The sequence below is a fragment of the Taudactylus pleione genome, unplaced genomic scaffold (genome assembly GCF_031769625.1).
Source record: "Taudactylus pleione unplaced genomic scaffold, aTauple2 ptg000316l, whole genome shotgun sequence".
Classification (NCBI taxonomy): Eukaryota; Metazoa; Chordata; class Amphibia; order Anura; family Myobatrachidae; genus Taudactylus; species Taudactylus pleione.
In genome coordinates, this window is record NW_028284717.1 from 10018525 (window position 1) to 10039842 (window position 21318).

At 45.2% G+C, this 21318-nt stretch overlaps 2 pseudogenes; both read left to right on the top strand.

Moving 5' to 3' along the window:
- Nucleotides 1-6777: 6777 nt before the first annotated feature.
- Nucleotides 6778-7349, top strand: LOC148510567 (cyclin-dependent kinase 5 activator 2-like; annotated as a pseudogene).
- A 105-nt stretch (nt 7350-7454) lies between these two features.
- LOC148510568 (cyclin-dependent kinase 5 activator 2-like) lies at nt 7455-8400 on the top strand (annotated as a pseudogene).
- Nucleotides 8401-21318: the final 12918 nt, after the last annotated feature.

The window sequence follows — 21318 nt, forward strand, 5'->3', positions numbered from 1 at the left end:
TTTCCACATTTTGAGCAAGTAGCCTACGCTAATCGCTGACAAGATTCCCGGCTATGCTGAAAACTCTAAGTACACACTGGAGGGTGGGCAGCTCAAGTAAAGCAAAGCTAGTTCGTGAGTTTGTGCAAGGGCCTCCAAATTGCCATTTTTCCTGCCAGTAGTCAAACGGACTGTCTGACATACATATTTGGATTCTATCATTAAAAAAATTAAAATAGTCCTCAACCATTTTTGATTGGTGACCGTATCAGATGGAGTCACCGTAGAGGTCTCATTAATTCTAGGCAATTCTTTTAGACCCGACCAGATGTCAAAACTTGGTTGTGTTGACTCAACTGCATCACCAGTGGGTCTTTTGTGAAAGTTTAGTTTTTACTCGGCAGATGCACTTGCTGGAGAAACTGAAGGAGAAGCCATCGCTGCATCACGTGCCACTTGAGCTGCCAATTTGCTTATCAACAGCTCTTTGCATCTCTTCAGATCTGTGTTCATTGGGAAGAAAGACACAATGTATGACTTAACCTATGATCCAGCACGGTTGCCAAAATGTAATGATCCGATTGTAATATCCTGACAACCCTTGGATCCTGCAAAGCGAATAAAGGACTTGATGTACAAGTCTGACATACTTAGCGGAATCACTTCAGCTCTTCCTTCAGTTTCTCAAGCTGCTTTTCCAACAGTTTAATTAGGGGAATTACCTGAGCCAAGCTGGCAGTGTCTGAACTCACTTCACAGGTGACTACTTTGAAGGGTTTCAGCACTTTGCACAACACAGAAAGTATTTTCCACTGAGCTTGAGTAAGCTACATAACCCCTCCTCTTCCTATGTCATAGTTCGCTGTGTTGCTTTGTATACCTTTTTGCTGTTCCTCCATCTGCTGAAGCATATAAAGGGTGTAGTTCCACCTTGTAACTACCTCTTGCTTCAGCTGGTAGTAGGGCAAATTCAACATTTCTTGAAGGGCAAATTCAACATTGTCCAGAAATTTTTCGGGCCACAGAGAGCATCTCCTGCACAGCCCTGTCATTTAAAAAAAAAAATTGCATTGCCAAGTTGATTGCGTGAGCAAAACATGGGACATGTTGGAATTCACCCAGCTGTAATGATCTCACAATATTGGTGGCATTGTCAGAAATCACAAATCCTGAGGAGAGTCCAAGTGGGGTAAGCTACTTTGCAATGACTTCCCTGAGTTTTTCTAAAAGGTTGTCAGCGGTATGCCTCTTAGTGAAATCGGTGATACACAGAGTAGCCTGCCTCTGAATTAGCTGCTGTTTCTTAGATGCTGCTGTGCCACTGAAGGCAATACACCTAACCAGCAAGCTGTTACAGTCATGTAATCTTGCATTTGCTCTTCTACATGTGGTTGCTGAATGCCAAAAATGTCCCGAAATTTTTATGGCATCAGACATCATCTCCTGTATGCCCCCTTCATTTAAAAAAAAAAAAAATCTGAACCACCAAGTTGATTGGGTGGGCAAAACATAGTAGATTTTCAAATGTACCCAGTTTTTTTCATTGCTCCCAACTCCAACTGGTTGCCCCAGGACCCTGGTGAATTGATAGGCTGTTAAAAATAATGCCTGCCTCCTTTGTATGTAGGTGACGGTAAGGCGGAATAACTGGATAATGTAGATTGTAGATGGTGGGCATCATAAGAGAGACCAGAAATATGAGCAGCAGCACAGAGCATCTTCCTGCGAGGATGGAATACAAAAATTAGTTGTGTATATTGGCCACATTACATACATATTTACATGTTACATACAGTGCGTAACGCAGGCTGAGGTAACCTGAGGCATGCCACCCATTGTTGACAAACAACTGCTAGTAGGCCCGGCAAACAGCACAGATGCTGGGAGTTGTAGTTCAGTCGGAGAGCTACAGGCTGCTTTCCCCTGATGTAAACAGCAACTCTTGGTCCCATTACCCCTAACAACTTCCCTGAGCAAAACGTAAACGTCTGTTTTCAGTGTGTATTATTTAGCAGCACCTCCATAAGCAAGGCCACCACATTTCTATTAGATGTATAATAAACCTCCTCCACATCAAAGATGTCTTTCAGGAACTGAAGAACTTGATCCTACATTGATCTTCCCTCATACATTTTCTTAAGAATCAATACATTAAAATAAATAAAGTAATAACGAATCAATCATTCCATCCTTTCCCTGTCTTCAGTCCATAAACATATTCCAAATCCCTCGGGCCTCTGACCTAGTTCTTGATTAATGAAAACATTCTTGGTTTTTAAACTTCCTATGGGGTCGTATAGTTTATTAAACTGCCAGCTTGTCTACCACTGCAGTGCCATGTTGGAAGCTGACCTGCCACATGTTAGTGCCGCCCACTGCTGTCGCTTAGCTTAGTCAGCCAGCTAGCTCAATTCAACCTTTTGGCTTAAACTGGAAATCAATATTGTGAGCTGTGAGGTTGTCAAAATTGACTCGAAATAAATGTTATTGAGGTTAATAATACTTTAGGAACAAAATCAGGCCCAAATTATGTGATTTCAGCTGTTTTTATGATTTTTTAGAAAAAGTACAGTTTTAAAACCAAAACACGCAAGGGTGGTTTTGTAAAACCAAATCCAGATCCAAAACCTTGAAGGAGATACAGATCCAAAACCAAAACACAGGGGTCAGCTCACATCCATAATAATAATAATAATAATAATAATAATAATAATAATAATAATATTCAAATCTTAAACACTCTTTGAAAAAACCCATGCCTTCATTAGAGCTACTCATCTCCTTGTATCAGTTAACTTGTGCCATCTTCCATTTAAATTGCAAGCTGTCTCCAGAGCAGGACCCCTCCTACCATTTTTCATGTCTACATTTATTTTGCTTTGTATTTCCCTGTTTCATGTCTTGTTTTTTATTTCCATACTGTGTTTTCCTGAGCCATGTAGCTCTGTACAAATCTACAATAAAAATAATAATAACAACAATAATAGTAACAAAAAACATACAAAACATGTTAAACTGATATCTTTGCACATAGCATAAAAACCGTTTTACTTTAATAATGGTATTTCATTTTATGTGATAAAGTGTTACTGGCCGCCTAATCCTCAGTGTTTCCATTCTCTTATCTCACATCTTGTAGATACATCCGTGTATAATTATATCAGATACAGCATGCTTTTTTTATTAGGCCAGAATCTAATCTTCTGAATAGAGATAAACACAATGTTCAAAACATGGGCGTATTAATGCCCTTAAGGGGGCCTATGTGCAGCACACCCCCCTCCCGCAGCCCCGCATCTCACCTTGTGCCTGAAAGCAGGTCCCTCCTCCTCAATCTTCCCAGTGATATTCGGCAAGATGTCACATGCGCACCTGAGAGCAAAGGCTCTGGCTCAGATCAGCGCCATCTTTCTGAGGATGTCACTGGGAAGATTGTATCCTGGAGAAAGAGGGACCTGCTTCCAGACACAAGGTAATTATACTATTAGTACAATGAGTTCGGTACGGGTCGCCTCTGGATGCAGAGACTCGTGTGCACCGCACACCCTGCACCCAGTATGGTTCAAAAGGTATCCAATCAGATGGTCGACATTCAGAATGTCGACAGGTTGTGGATGTCAATATGGGCATTAGCTTGACAACCAATTTGTCGACATGCAAAAAGGTTGACATTGTTAAAATATCGACATTTAACATGTCAATATTCCATATCAGAATGTCGACCTTTTTTGCTTATTTTTTAGGTGTTAGGTTAAGGGTTAGGCTAAAATATGAAAAAAAAAACAAGTTGACATTCTGACATCGACATGTTAAATGTCGACATGATGAACGTGTGGCCATTATGAGCATGTCAACATTTTTGAATGGCGACGTATGGGTTGTCGACCTAAAGTCCATGTCGACATTCTGGTGTCACGATTCTGAATGTTCACCTTCTGAATGTTGACTCTTCATACCACACCTATTGAAAACTAATCTGCAAATACTGTATTCTTTATTTGTAAATGAATTTACATTTCTCATGGGGTCCGGCAGATTAGCCTACTACCTAGCCCTACTGCGACAGCGCCACACAGCAGTATAAACGACCATTCTTGTTCCATCTCTAATTATAGGAATGATGTAAAATGCATATTTAGTAACACAGCTTAGAATGGCACTTGTACAATGGCAAATCTGAAGCAAATATTATGTACTGTACCTACCAACCTTCCTAATATGAGGGGACTACTGCGACGTTCATCCAGTTTTACGCGAGTGGAGGAGGAGCATCACCTTGCTCATCTTTACTTCAAAGATCTATTACTATGCCTTGCAGTGAAAGCTTCTAAAGGTCTGCACACAGAAAAAAATAAATATTTGACCATGTTAATGAATAGAAATGATATACCATAAATAATTACAAACTCCCTAAACGGGGAAAAAGAAGAAAATGTCAGGGGGTGATTCAATTGTTTTGTGGGCGACGATAATTAATGTGCACTCAGTGTTGCAATTCAATTGTTCTGGGCTCCCATTAATTATCGCGGTCTTCACGCCCAATTAGTCCATGTTTAGCCACGTAAAACGGCTAAACCCGTCTAAAGTCCTGGTTAGGGCACCCAAACTGCTGTTTGGGCACTGTAACCAATGGGTTTTTTGCAATTTTCTGCTTGCACCCTCCTTAAAGGTGCTGGTAGAAATGCCGGCGCCAGCGGCTGTCACGCCTGAAAGGAGCAACAAATGAATTGCTCCATCGGTCACCCAAAACAGATAGCCACCTTAAAAACAATTGAATCGCCCCCCTCAGAGTACAAAAGCCCAGGTCAAGGATTGGGTACCAGGGTATAGGAGGGCTGGGTAAGTGTTAGGGGACAGGACTCTAGCAGAGAGCGGAGGTTATCAGGGGACAAGATCCCAGGGAGGAACAAGGTGTCCGGGGAGAGTGAGAGTTCCAGGGGCAAATGCAGGAATTCTATAGGGAGGTTTTGAAATGCTTTATTTTAGAGCGAGTGTGGTCAGCCCATGAAGCAGGCATCATTATCACTTAAAAAACTATAGTCTCCCTCATACAAAGTGCAGTGTATGCAATACAACAATCACGGTAAGCCGTTAGATGCAGCAGTAGGGCCAGCCCATTTGGGCATTAGAGTCTCATAAAGCATATAATACAGTATTAATAATTAACACCATAGATGGTCTATGGGTTCGCTTTGTTTTATCGACAATCAAAATATTGACAGTCATTATCTAAACAGCGTAATGTAGACATGTACACAATGTCTACAGGCAAAATGTTGACATTTCAGAATGACGACACTGATAAAATGTCTACATGTTTACAATGTCGACAGCCATAATGTCGGCTGGTACATAATATCAACACCCAATCACCCAATTTTAACAATAACCTATTGACATATTGATTGTGTTGACATTTTGCAAGTGTCGACATATTTGGTGTCGATATTCTAACCATGTCGACATTATGGTGTTGAACTTTTGACCGACATTGTGATTGTTGTCATAGTGACTAAATGTTTTTCAGGTAATATTTGGAAATATTAAGGATCCCAGGTATTTAAAACAGACAGGCCGCAGCACAGGGTAGTCTTAACAGCATTGTAGGCCCTGGGCGAAGCAATGCACTGGGGACCCTACCCACCTATTCACGGGAATAAAAATGCATATGGTCAATAAAATTATATTAATAGTAGTAGATAAATCAAATGAAACCTTTAGATTTATTGGTACTTGCAACAAAATAAATGTTTAAACATAAAAAATTGATGTAAAGCGAACATTATAAGTCTTGAAAAACACAAACATACAAATGATAACTGTAGCTCACACATACACACATACATACAGTCACTCACATACATACATACAGTCACTCACATGCACACACACGCATACATACAGTCACACACTTATACACATAGTCACACATATGTACATACAGTCACACACACATACAATCACACACATACATACAGTAACACACAATCATAGACCTAAATATACAGTCAAACACATGCATACATACATACAGTTATACACCGACAGTATACACATAATATATATATATATATATATATATATATATATATGCAATGACACACACACATATACAGTATATATAACTGCAGCCCACACAAACATATGTACAATCACACACATATGTACATACAGACACACATAAAGTCACGCACATACATATGGAGTGGAGGATAGGGGGGTTAGCCGGGACAAAGCTTTCTCACACATTCTGCCCCTGCATGCGATATCTGATACATACTTGTGATGTATTCAAATATCACATTGCGAATTTGGGCAATATCATCACATCCAATCCGCATCTGAGGTGTGGATTGTGATCAATATGCCCCATAGGGGTAGATGTAATAAGCCTTGGAGAGAGAAAAAGTGGAGAGAAATAAAGTACCAACCAATCAGCTCCTGTTGCTGGCTGTGTTTGAAAAATTACAGGAGCTGATTGGTAGGTACTTTATCTCTCTCAAAGGGGTCTATCATCCCTTAATTTTTACAAAAGAGGTTGAAAATTTAAATTTTCCCCTACTTTTGTAAAAATTAAGGCTCAGGGCTATTCATTAAATATGTAACACAGGAGATATCACTGATACTGCCAGGTTACAATTCTGCCCCGATAATTTCCACAGTCCCCATACTTTAGGGAGCTTGACATGCAGCAGTGATGAAATCCTTATGGATACCTCAGCTGCATGGGGAAAAGTATCAATTTTCTGAAAAGCTGACTCCACAAAAAGAGCAGCTTATTGGAAGTGATTCTTTTATTGCCCCAACCTGAGAGACCTGAGCCCAGAGAAAATCACCTAGTGGTTCCATGATGCTGATTCCTGTCTTCTGCAACACTGCCAAGAACACAGCTTCATTACTCCAGCCAATGTGTTTTTTCTTTATATGATCTGCAGAGAGGCCATTGGTGACCACCTGGACACTGAGGCTCAGCTACAAGCCACCTTCCTCACCTGCCTTTACTTGGCCTACTCATACATGGGCACTGAGACATCCTACCTACTGAGGCTCTTCCTCATAGAGACCAGCAGATAGCCCTTCTGGCAGCGCTGCCTGACTATCGCAGACTGCACCAGTGCCAAAATTAAGCAGATCAACACTGACCCCCATTACTTTACACAGGCCTGTGTAATGAGGGCATTAGGCCTGGAAAGATCCACAAGGTGCTGTGCATGTCACCAGCTACTGGAACCTTAGATGAGAAAAGTGCCATGGAAATTTCCCCAAACCCTGGAGCCTGCAATGGACTTGAGCAGCACCAGCAGGGGGCAATGCAGAGAAATAGTCCAGCGTCAACTCTCCCTGCACATCACATCTGGACCCTGTTATAGTACATGCATCCACTAGATAGCTCCTGCAGTTCCTGGGACAGTATGTCTTGTGATGCCCCAACCTAAGAGACCTGAGCCCAGAGAAAGTCACTCAGTGGTTCCGTGATGCTGATTCCTGGCTTCTGCAACATTGGCAAGACCATAGCTTCATCACTCCAGCCGTAGATTGCACCAGTGCCAAAATGATGCAGATCAACACTGACCCCCATTACTTTACACAAGTGTTCTTGGAAAGAACCAAACGGTGCTATGCGTATCTCCAGCCTCTGGGATCTTGGATGAGAAGGATGCCCGTTAAATTTCTTCATACCCTGTAGCCAGCTGTGGACCAGAGCAGAACCAGCAGGGGGCAGTGAAGAGATAGTCTAGCATCAACTCTCCCTGTGCACCACATCCGGACTCAGTTATAGTGCAGACATCCACCGGTGAGCTCCTGCAGTTCTTGAGAGAGTATATAAGCCAGCGGTGCCCCAACCTAAGAGACTTGAGCCCAGAGAAAGTCACTCAGTGGTTCCGTGATGCTGATTTCTGGCTTCTGCAACACTGCCAGGACCACAGCTTCATTACTCCAGCCAACATGGTATTTGTGTATATGATCTGCAGAGAGGTCATTGGTGACCACCTGGACAGTGAGGACCAGCTACAAGCCACCTTCCTCACCTGCCTCTACTTAGCCTACTCATACATGGGCACTGAGACATCCTACCCACTGAGGCCCTTCCACGTAGAGTTCAACAGAGCGTCCTTCTAGCAGCAGTGCCTGACTATCGCAGACTGCAATAGTGCTAAAATGATGCAGATCAACACTGACCCCCATTACTTTACACAGGTATTCCAGAACCTGTGTAATGAGGGCATTAGGCCTGGAAAGATCCACAAGGTGCTGTGCATGTCACCAGCTAATGGAACCTTGGATGAGAAGAGTGCCATGAAAATGTCCCCAAACCTTGGAGCCTGCAATGGACTAGAGCAGTACCAGCAGGGGACAATGCAGAGAGAGTCCATAGTCAACTCTCCCTGTGCATCACATCCGGACCCTGTTATAGTATAATCAGCCACCAGTGAGCTCCTGCATTTCCTTGAATAGTATGGCTTGTGGTGCCCCAATCTAAGAGACCGGAGCCCAGAGAAAGTCGCTCAGTGGTTCCGTGATGCTGATTCCTGGCTTCTGCAACATTGGCAAGACCACAGCTTCATCACTCCAGCCAATGTGGTGTTTGTGTATATGGTCTGCAAAAAGGCCACTGGTGACCACCTGGACAGTGAGGACCAGCTACAAGCCACCTTCCTCACCTGCCTCTATTTGGTCTATTCATACATGGGCACTGAGACATCCTACCCACTGAGGCCCTTCCTCGTAGAGTCCAACAGAGAGGCCTTCTGGCAGCGCTGCCTGACTATCACAGTCTGCACCGGTGCCAAAATGATGCAAATAAACAGTGACCCCCATTACTTTACACAGGTGCTCCAGGACCTGTGTAATGAGGGCATTAAGCCAGGAAAGAAGCAAGAAAGAAAATCTGTGCTGATGTCTGCACTCGCATGGGTGAGGCAAGTGGCGTCCTCTGCAAAAAGGAATATTCTAAGGAAAAAAAACTAAACCCTGGGCACTTAACTGGTGATTTGATCAGATGAACATTTTCTGGATTGCGGTTTCCAGTCAGCCGTTTCTATGACATCCAATAGAAGCAGACTTTATTGTTTGCATTGAAAGTTTTGAAACATAACAAAAATCTGTTTCAAGTTTTATGTAATATGGGCCTTATTCAGACCCGGTCGCAAGGCTGCGTTCGCAAGCAGCCTGTCGATGTTTGCAATCTGCACATGCGTACAAGATGCAGTGCGCATACACAAATCAGTCACTGCGATCGCAGCCAGTACACAGACGCCCTGCAAGCATGAGTGACAGGACATGCCGTTTGTGGGTGGTGACAGTGGGTTATCGATGGTAACGGGGGAGTGGTGGTGAGATGCAGGCATGTCTGTGCGTTGGGACGCCATTTCAGGGGCGTGCATAATTAAGACGCAGCGTCAGCATACAAGTCACATGGCTGAATTAAACACAGCAGCACTCGCAGTGCTTGCGGTAGGGTATGGTCAACCACAAGTGGAGTGTATGGGTCCGATGTTACCGATTGTTTTATACAGTTCCTGGAGATGACGTATGTTACTAAGGAAAATTGGGTGTCTTGCGTCAGGCTGGTGGGCGTCTAATTTCATACTGCGATCCCACGGGAAAAACAGTGGGCGTGCTAATGTCTTGCCATCTATTGCAGGATTTGCATACTTTGTGGACGGCAGCGTGTGAACGCAGCCTTGCGACCGGGTCTGAATCAGGCCCTATGTGCGAAGTTTGTATTTATATGTAATGACTGTGACTGGTGGTGACGTGATTGCTTTGTTATCGAACCACTTCTTAAAGTTCTCCCTTATTGGCGGGGGTGGTTTATATATTATAAGATCAACACTCCACTACAATGCCTTGAGAAAACCCCAATGGGTCGAAACGCATCACCATGGAGGTGCCCTGAATTTGCAGTTTCCTTGGTATCCCTCCAGGTTTATGGTAGCCATCCAACATTGGCGTTTCTATAATGGGTGCAGTGTGTGCGGAACAGATGGACCCCTGGGTTCAGGGAGGCCTACACCGCACACCCTGCACCCATATAGGTATACCTACCTCTCCGGATTCCTGTATTGGATGGCACAACTCTGGAGAAAGAGTGATATACGTCTCCCCAATTTCAGAAATAAAAAGAAAAGAAAAGATACATTTAAGGTGCTTTAAATGTATGGAACTCTAGTAAGTATAATATCTTTAGGGGAACATCTGCACAAGAATTGACTCCCTGCACAGTTTATCTGGTGGTCTTGTTTAACCCTTCACATTCTGGTTTTCATCTCACTTAAAGATGTTAAATACCAGTTTATACATACTACACTACTGGGCATATTTTCTGAAGGATATTTTCAGGTAATATCTGCAAATATTAAAGATCCCAGGGATTTAAGAAGGAGGGCCGCAGCACAGGGCAACAGCATTGTAGGCCCTGGGCAAGCAATGCACTGGGGCCCCTACCCACCTATTTATGGGAATAAAAATGCATACGCTCAATAAAATTATATACATAGTAGATAAATAAAATTAAACCTTTAGATTTATTGGTACTTTCCACAAAATCAATGTTTAAAGATAAAAAAACATGATGTAAAGCAAACATTATAAGTCTTGAAAAACACAAACATTTCAACAGTATTGGTATGACACCGCTGGACCTAAGCCCGGCGGATGAAATACTGACGCCGGAAGTCCGGCAGATGAAAATCCTTACGGCGCCTGGTAAGTATCGTACATTTGGATGGAGGTCAATTATAGGGCAAGTTATATGACACGCCTCTCAGATGTAGAAGTACACGCCCACTTTACTGCCTCGCTCATAGGTGTTGTTTTCTTATTCTCCCTAAAATTATTTTTCAAAAGTAGGCAAGTATGAGTTACACACACACATGTACATACATAAAATCACCCACATACTGTACATACAGTCACACACTTATACAAATACATTCAGTCACAATCATATACATATATATATATATATATTATATACACAAACATACAGTTACAAACCTACAGTATACATATATATAATACATACATGATGTGGCATATATATATATAATATATATACATACATATATATATATACAGACACACACATGCACACATACATATGTACACACCTATACACAAACATAGTCACACAGTCATACACACATACATAGACACACGCATACATACATACAGTCTTTCACACACACATACATAGACTCTTATACAGTCATTCACACGTATAAATAGTCATACACATACATACATAGACAGTGCCCCCTCCCTGAGTCCCTCTTACCTGATTACTGGATAGTCTAGGGATGGCCATCGACTATTGATAGATAGCAATCATCGATGGTTAACTGTCAAATGGCCGATGGTTTTGCTATCGATGGCAGAGAGCCAATGGTTCTCCACTATCAATGGACGAGTTGGAGCCGATAGTTATTTTTTTCTTGATGGGTCGGAACTTAGCGCCACCCTCCAGCCACAGTGAAGCCCTGCCCCCATTTTTGATTGACCCACTGTGCCCACATGCAGCGGTGGCCATCAAGGGGTGCAAACCATTGATGGTTCACCAAAGATGGTTTTTGTGCCATCGATGGTAATCACCGATGGACCAATCAATGGTAACCATCGATGGACACCCCATCGAGGGCCATCCCTAGAATTATCACTCTGGTAACTGGGTCTGCAGAAGCTCAAAACAAGACTATAGCATAGCACATACATGACCATAGAAAAGTACTAACATGACTACAGGACAGTACATACATGACTATAGGACATCACAGACATGACTGAGGACTCTTGCAGGGGTGCCTCAGGTTGGTGGTCGAGCACCAAATCAAATTATTTGTGGTCAATGTAATTTAAATATGTAGACAAACAGATGCGCAAACCTGTCCACCAACACATAACTGAGCTAAAGTATGACAGGTCAGCACAATTTACTTCACTTTACTACTTTTACTAAAAAAATTTCTGAATTTATCAATAACAAACTTAACCTTAGGGGTGCCGTGAAAACAATGCTGATACTCTAGGGTGCCGTGATTCAAAAAAGTTTGGGAACCACTGGCATAACACATACAACACTATAAAACAGTACATATTTCGTACTCTATGGTATGGGACACAAGGGATGTTTATCCATCCCACTTTCCACTGACCATGCCCTCACCAACTTGTGCCATCCAATCCAGGCTAGCAGCTGGCCCCTGACTACCCACCCATACACTGAGTAACAGCCTAGGCAGCCAATGAGAGCAGGGCCAGCTGTCACATCACACATCTTGCTCTCATGGACCCCGGGGACTGCAGAGTGGGCATCACCCACCTGCAGGAAGTGTGGTCACTCCAACACGAACGGAGGCTAATCCGCTATGCCTGCCATGGGTAGTGGAAAAGGAGGGTTTCACAGGAGGTGCAGACCTTGCAGGGAGTCCCTGGCTTCCCCTATTCCCAGATTGCCACTGCAGTGTGACTGGGGGAGGAACCGCCCGGGCAGAACTGCTGCCCACAGAGTGTGACAGTGTCAGACGCAGCCCTGGGGGTTGACGGGAGATGTAGCCTTTTTTAAGGACCCTCACCCTCTGGCTGCAGCACTGGTGCTGGTTTGAGGTGGCGACCTCCTCTCATCCAGACCCTGCCCCCTGTCATATCCGGACTTGCGCATGCACAGTCCTCATTCCCGATGGGGAATCCAGGAGTTTTATTTCATTTTCCAGGGTAGCGGGAGCCTCTACAATGAACTAAGAGTCTCCCGCAGAATGCCGGAGGTTAGGCAACTATGGATTGCTGACATTATTAGTAAAATGATGATTGGCAGATGTGTTATTTAATGAAAGTGATCTACAAATCACTGAAATCTATCTGTAATGTATGGGCGCAGATTGGGGGATTGGAGAATCGAGAAATCAGGAAAAAACGTAGAATTGTTGAACTGTTTTTTTCTAATTGCTGATGTATGGGCCCCATTAGATGTGTAAATGAGATTGCCCTTTACTTGTGCAGCCAGAGCTTAAAATAAAGCATAAAGGGCCTGATTCACTAAGGATCGCAATTCTGCTTTTACGCACGCACCGCAGTTGCTAATATCAACGGTGTTATTTAAATGCCTGCATTCACATTGCGAATGCAGCCAGACATAAGGACATCCACTTCCCCTTACTCACATCCGTATACTAGGGCAACATGGCGAAATCATTGGTAACATCGAGTAACATCGGACCCATATGCACACTTGCACAAGCCCCGCTATGGCTGCTTATAGCGACGCAGTAGATAATTTATGCACGCTCCTGCAACAGCATTGAAATGCACTGGCACGCCTGCGTTCGCCCCAACCACCCCCCGTCACCACCCACAAACTGCACTTCCTGTCAATCACTCAGCTCTGGGTCTGCGTAGCCTCAGCAATCGCAGTTCCGATCACAATTGCTAGTTGGCACACGCGTACTGCGATACATAACCATGCACGGAATGCAACAATCGACCAATTGCGTGCGTATTAGCAGCTGCGTATCTTGCTGAATCAGGCTCAAAATGCATTGTTTATTATTATAATATTTTCCATAACAGTTTTGGGGTTTACCCTATTTTTGTCCCAATTTTTATTTTGCAATATTCATGCTGTCAGACGCATCGCTGTCCCAATTATTTATTAGTATAGAATAGCAGATTTATGAAGCTGCGGTTTTGGAAAACACCATGGTGACCCTGCTTGCAATAGAGGTGGTTGTGGCTGGCGAGATAACTGAAACGGCAATCTGTGCCAATCAGAAGCTGAGGACTCTCCATGCATTTTTAATGAAGACAATCATTATGTATTGATGAAGGAGGAAAATAGCAGTAATAATACTCTTATGGGGGACATATTATGTTATTATTATAAATGGGTACAAAACACAATTTTTATTTGGATTGAGAGCCATATTTATTTATTAGATTAAAAGGTTTGTTTATTTTAAACCCACCATACATCACCTGCAGGTTTTAAAGCATCATCCAAACCTCTGCGTTTTGGAGGTGACAATCGCCTGACATGAAGGGCAGGTTGACAACGTCACCAGACAGGAACTTTATTAAAATTTCTTCGTCCTTTAATATTGTACATGTTACTGCTAACAGTCTGCTACAAGGGGGGATGATTTGGAAAATGTTACAGACAGATTTTTTTTGCAACAGCAGTTTGATGAGTAATGGTCCAATAATGGGACTGATTCTGAATTTGGAGCAAAGCAAAAAAAAAAGGTAACCTTGCACTTGGTCACGTTGCACTGTAGGTGGGGCAGATTTAAAATGTGCAAAGAAACTTAAGGCGGCCATACACTATGCAATTATTGGTCAGATCAGCGCCAGTAGTGGCCAATAAGCGGCCCTCCAGTTGCTGTGGGATTACACATCCCAGCATGCTTTGCCACAGTTTTGATATCAGGGCATGCTAAAACTTTGGCAGGACATGCTGGAATATGTAGTTCAACAGCAGCTGGAGGGCCACGTATTTCCCACCCCTGGATTAGCCAATTATCAACTGATCAGGCCAATAATTGCCCAGTGTATGGCTGCGACCAATCAACAATTATCAATCTGTTGAGTATGAGAAATCTTTCAGTATGCCCGACAGATGAGATAATTGCTGCTCAGATCTGACAGTTAATATTCTCCCCTTCAGACAGACCAATTATCTGACAGTGAATGGCAATGTCACATAATTGGTCTGTCTGCCTGATGAGTTATATCTAAAGCTGGGCACACCCCAGGGACGCAGCAGCACACACCCAGGGACACAGCAATTCGATGTAACGATACATTGCGTGCGCCAAACACACTGCAAGATCCAGCATACGAAGGCACGGTGTATCGTTACATCAGTGGCGTAACTATAAATTTTGCTCCCCCTTGCCAAAAAAAATTCTGTCGCCCCCCCCTCCCCTCAGCATTTTGGTAAAATAATTACAGGGCCATTTATATGCAATTTAGCCCCCAGTGCAAAAGTAAAAATTGTGCTCCCACCCCCCTAGACAGTTTACAGTATACAGTAGTGCCCCTTATACAGTGCCCCCAGAAGTGGTCCCCCTATGCAGTGCCCCAGGTAGTCATCCCCCTATGCGGTGCCCCTTATATAATGCCCTCAGTAGTAGACCCCTTTAAATACTGACCCCAGTACTAACCCCCCAGCAGTGCCCCCAGTAGTAGTAGTCCTCCCCCAGCAATGCCCCCAGTAGTAGTGGTCCCACCAGTGCAGTGCCCCCAGTAGTGGTCCCACCAGTGCGGTGCCTCCAGTAGTGGTCCCCCCCAGCAATGCCCCCAGTAGTAGTCCCCCCACCAGCAATGTCCCCAGTAGTAGTTCCACCCGAGCAATGCCCCCAGTAGTAGTACCCCCCATCAATGCCCCCAGTAGTAGTCCTCCCTCCCAGCAATGCCCCCAGTAGTAGTAAACAACCCCCCCAGCAATGCCCCAAGTAGTAGTCCCCCCTCCCAGCAATGCCCCCAGTAGTAGTAGTAGTAAACAACCCTCCCCCCAGCAATGCCCCCAGTAGTAGTCCCTCCTCCCAGCAATGCCCCCAGTAGTTGTAGTAAACAACCCCCCAGCAATGCCCCCAGTAGTAGTAAACAACCCCCCCAGCAATGCCCCCAGTAGTAGTCTTCCTTCAATGGCCCCAGTAGTAGTAAACAACCCCCCCAGCAATGCCCCCAGTAGTAGTCCCCCCTCCCAGCAATGCCCCCAGTAGTAGTAAATAACCCCCCCAGCAATGCCCCCCAGTAGTAGTCCCTCCTCTCAGCAATGCCCCCAGTAGTAGTAGTAAACAACCCCCCAGCAATGCCCCCAGTAGTAGTAAATAACCCCCCCAGCAATGCCCCCAGTAGTAGTCCCCCCTCCCAGCAATGCCCCCAGTAGTAGTAGTAAACAACCCCCCAGCAATGCCCCCAGTAGTAGTAAACAACTCCCCCAGCAACGCCCCCAGTAGTAGTCCTCCCTCCCAGCAATGCCCCCAGTAGTAGTAAACAACCCGCCAGCAATGCCCCCAGTAGTATTCCCCCTCCCAGCAATGCCCCCAGTAGTAGTAAATAACCCCCCAGCAATGCCCCCAGTAATAGTCCCCCCTCCCAGCAATGCCCCCAGTAGTAGTAGTAGTAAACAACCCCCCCAGCAATGCCCCCAGTAGTAGTCCCCCCTCCCAGCAATGTCCCCAGTAGTAGTAGTAAACAACCCCCCCAGCAATGCCCCCAGTAGTAGTAGTAAACAACCCCCCCAGCAATGCCCCCAGTAGTAGCAGTAAACAACCCCCCCAGCAATGCCCCCAGTAGTAGTAGTAGCATCTGTCTCCTCCTAGGCGGTGGCCATTTTTGGAGGGCCGTTTTCTGCAGTACTAACCCCACAGCAGTGCCCCCAGTAGTAGTAGTCCTCCCCCAGCAATGCCCCCAGTAGTTGTGGTCCCACTAGTGCAGTGCCCCCAGTAGTGGTCCCACCAGTGCGGTGCCTCCAGTAGTGGTCCCCCCCAGCAATGCCCCCAGTAGTAGTCCCCCCACCAGCAATGTCCCCAGTAGTAGTTCCACCCGAGCAATGCCCCCAGTAGTAGTACCCCCCATCAATGCCCCCAGTAGTAGTCCTCCCTCCCAGCAATGCCCCCAGTAGTAGTAAACAACCCCCCCAGCAATGCCCCCAGTAGTAGTCCCCCCTCCCTGCAATGCCCCCAGTAGTAGTAGTAGTAAACAACCCTCCCCCCAGCAATGCCCCCAGTAGTAGTCCCTCCTCCCAGCAATGCCCCCAGTAGTAGTAGTAAACAACCCCCCAGCAATGCCCCCAGTAGTAGTAGTAGTAAACAACCCCCCAGCAATGCCCCCTGTAGTAGTCTTCCCTCAATGGCCCCAGTAGTAGTAACCAACCCCCCCAGTAATGCCCCCAGTAGTAGTCCCCCCTCCCAGCAATGCCCCCAGTAGTAGTAAATAACCCCCCCCAGCAATGCCCCCCAGTAGTAGTCCCCCCTCCCAGCAATGCCCCCAGTAGTAGTAGTAAACAACCCCCCCAGCAATGCCCCCAGTAGTAGTAAATAACCCCCCCAGCAATGCCCCCAGTAGTAGTCCTCCCTCCCAGCAATGCCCCCAGTAGTAGTAGTAGTAGTAAACAACCCCCCCAGCAATGCCCCCAGTAGTAGTAAACAACTCCCCCAGCAATGCCCCCAGTAGTAGTCCTCCCTCCCAGCAATGCCCCCAGTAGTAGTAAACAACCCGCCAGCAATGCCCCCAGTAGTATTCCCCCTCCCAGCAATGCCCCCAGTAGTAGTAAATAACCCCCCAGCAATGCCCCCAGTAATAGTCCCCCCTCCCAGCAATGCCCCCAGTAGTAGTAGTAGTAGTAAACAACTCTCCAGCAATGCCCCCAGTAGTAGTCCCCCCTCCCAGCAATGCCCCCAGTAGTAGTAGTAAACAACCCCCCCCAGCAATGCCCCCAGTAGTAGTAGTAAACAACCCCCCAGCAATGTCCCCAGTAGTAGTAGTAAACAACCCCCCCAGAAATGCCCCCAGTAGTAGTAGTAGCATCTGTCTCCTCCTAGGCGGCGGCCATTTTTGGAGGGCCGTTTTCTGCAGATTCCATGCGGACGGCTAGTCCACATGGAATCTGCAGCCACCCCGCCCCACAAGCCCCCGCGCCCCCAAGCCACCGCGGGGTCTGCGGGGGCTGTAGTTAAGCCACTGTGTTACATGCTGCATGTTACTGCACCGCACAGTTCATTGCATGGCCCCATCTGACATGCAGGACGGCAGATGGGACAATGCAATGACCGACCGTCGGGAACGGCAGATCGGGCGTGCCTACTAGGCTTGATTCAGAGATGTACATTAATCCGATCACTAACGTACATCTCCGATGTGGTGGGGACTGCGCCTGCAAGGACCTGTTCATGCTGAATCACGTCAACATGGCCCCGCCCCCTGCTTCACAATGCCAGTAATCTCGGCATTGTAAATCAGGCCTGGGGGAATGGTGACATGATTGTGTGGTCATGCCCCCGCTCCGCCCCTCATGCCGGGTAATGTCCACTCCCCCAATATGCCGCGTCACCTTCTCCCGCATGCCGACCTGGCTGCCCCCTCCCGGAGGGGACAGCTAGAATGTCGACAAGTGTGAGCAGGAGTCGTCTGACAAAAAATGTCTCCTGACAGCATTGCAGATCCTAGTGCTGTGTCCAGAGACACAGCATGAGATCACCATCGGTGATAGTTGCAGCATCGGCCATCTGAGAAAGCCAAAAGCTACTCAGAATGGCTGTCTTACCTGCATAGCCGAGGCCAGGAAAAATGTGTCTTCTGATGCAGCCACTGGCCTCAGCACTCCCAGGGAACACAGGCTGGTACCACCCCGTCCCCGCCCCCCAAATGTCCGCATGTCGCAGACGAAGGCCTGCTCTTCCACATGGGCAGTCCTTCCACCATCAGGGATGTATGCAAACTGTTGGGTTTGTGTACATCTCTGAATGAGGCCCATAGTACGGAGCTATGACCCCTGTGAAACATTAAAAAAAGAAAACACGTTAAGTCAAAACAGTTGCCAGGAATGCTTTATATTTTCAAATAATTCTTTACACACTGTATACAAAACACACCTCAGGTATATAAACATATTACACATACATGTGAAAAATGAGCAACTGACATAGTAAGAAAAACTAGTTCATAGAACTAATCACTTTTGTTTAAATCTAAAAAAAACATATACAGGAATTATTTTTCTCCATAAAAACAATAGGTTGGTATCACATACAAACAATAAAAATATGTACAAAATACTACATGCACAGCTTGACACTTTTTCTAAACAATCAACAAACAACAAATTTCCATTTCTAATTTGAGTAAGTTTAGAAGGAAGACTTGGCATCTGTAGGTCTTGATTTCCATACGCTAGTTGTGATATATACATTATATATTGTCGATAGCATTATTTTGACAGGTAATGGCTCCACGGTTGTAATGTTTTTTTTAAAGCATTTTAACCCTATCGGCATTTTAACCCTATCGGCATTATAACTTTAAACATGGTCATAAAGCATCAGGTATAAAGTTATAATGCAGAGAGACACAGTTAAAATACTTTAAATAACATTGGCATTGTCCCTTCAACATAATGCTGTCAACATTTTGACTGTTGACAGCATTAATGTCGATAAACTAAAGGTGCGTATCCACTACACGAGTGTAGAACGACTGTACGATTACAACATCGGAATCGTTCAATTGTTCACCATACTGTGCAGTGCATATTGTGCCCACACTGAATGATATGTCGTTCAGTGCAGGCACCCGCCCTCATCCCCGAAAATGCACAACCAGACGATCTCGTCAGGTTGGCCTGCATGTTCAGGCGATGACAAATGGCGACAATGACCAGCGGGAGCACGCATTGCTGATCGTTGCCAGCATAATTACTGCACGGTTAGTTAACGATTGAACGATAACAATCTCATTATCGTTCATTTTAATCGTGTAGTGGATATGTGCCTTAACTGCGTCCCCTATAGTACACTTTTGAGTACAAAATTCATATTAAAACACAGCAACCAATAAGACATTTGCTTTTATTGTAAACCTCGATGGATCAGAACTGTTTTTTGATTGGTTGTTGTGGTTCAGTGCAAATATATTATTAATTATGGGCCTGATTCAGAGCCGCTCGTAAGCGGCCGCTCGTTCGCTCCGAGCGATGTTTGCCCAACTGCGCATGCGTACGGATCGTTATACGCATGCGCGAACCAGTCAGTGCGGTCGAAATTCATGTGCTCGCAAAATAGCGAATGCCTGATAATTTGAGTGACAGAAAGAGGCGCATGTGGGTGGTAACAGGGGAAGGTGCTTGAAAACGGGGAGTGGAGATCAGATCGCAGGCGTGCTTAAAGGTCAAAACGGGCGTTTTATGGGTGTGCATAATTAAAACAGCAGCGTCATTGAGCACGTCACTGGGTTATTTTATAGCCAGAACTGCTCGCAAAATTGTGGTAGCAAAAACCAACCACAAGAATAGCGAGCAGCTCATACCCTGGTCGATGTACTCGATTAATCTAATAAATAGCAGACATGACGTAGGATGCGAGCGGCCAGGGGGCATAGTTTCCCAAAAAACGACCGCAAGTTTTGTTCGCTCGTTCAGACCTAGAGGCGTGAACAGACCGCAAAGAGCGAACGCTTGATTTGAATAGCCACCCCTATTTTCGGGACGAGCGAGCGCTAATTGCGTCCGGCTCTGAATCAGGCCCTATATGTACACTTGAATATAATTTTAGTAAATGAGCCAGTCCCTGTCCATAGGCAAGGCTGCCACAACTTCAGTGATCATGGTAGATGACCAAAGTTATGTATAGAACAGTAGTAGGGCACTTTGCATTAGCACCCGAATCATCTGTGGACGAAGTTGGATAAGGTTTTGAAAATTGCACAAGTGGTTGTTGTAATGTCCAATTAAATATATAGATGCTTCCTTCTAATACACCATATCAAAATGTATATTTTTAGTCTCTCAGTTTAAGTCCTTTATGAATAGAGCAATTTTAATTTGTCAGTTTTGTGAGAATAACTTCTTTGTTACTTTTATAGCAATTTAATTTTGTGCTATGATGATAAATATTTAGTAATTTCAAGTTCTAAGTGAATGGAATATTTGTCGGATCAGTCTGTTGCTTACCCCTGGTTTGTAGACACGTATCATCACTTGCAGAACATGTACGAGGTACACCCTAATTAATGTTACTACTAGTATCATTAGAAACGGAAAACATGGGCTCCAATGCATAGAGGTGGATGCAGAAGCGGACGCAGAAGTGACAACTGGCGGTTGTTCGTCTGCAACTTTATGCAAATTCCGCTACAAGCTTCTTGCTTATGTTCATCTAGGCGGCCTGAATGTGCAAGGTTCTGAGACACCCACATTCAGCGTCTGTACACACAGTAATGCCGATTGACTCATTCTTAGATGATGCCATCGGCCGCACCATCTAAATTTGCAACAGCCCTGTGGCAGTTGCAGGTCTGACTAAGGCCTCCTATATCCGCGGCTGTGCGTCTGTGTATGCAGCCGCTTTCACTGACTCGCCAGTGACACCCCCATGACACGCCCACGGAACGGACCATTTGTAATCACCTCCCAGTCACAGCCCAAGGAATTCCATTCCTTTTCCACAACAATTGTGATCCTGTGCGTCTCAGTCGCAGCAGCGCCTGAGACGCACAGGAATATAGGAATTTTCGGGCGTGAATAGTTGCCAAACAAATCACTTAATTACGTGGACATCGGCATTGCCCGTGGCTCTGAACCAGGCATATAATCCCTGTGGTTAAGGCACAGAAAATGATGCCACA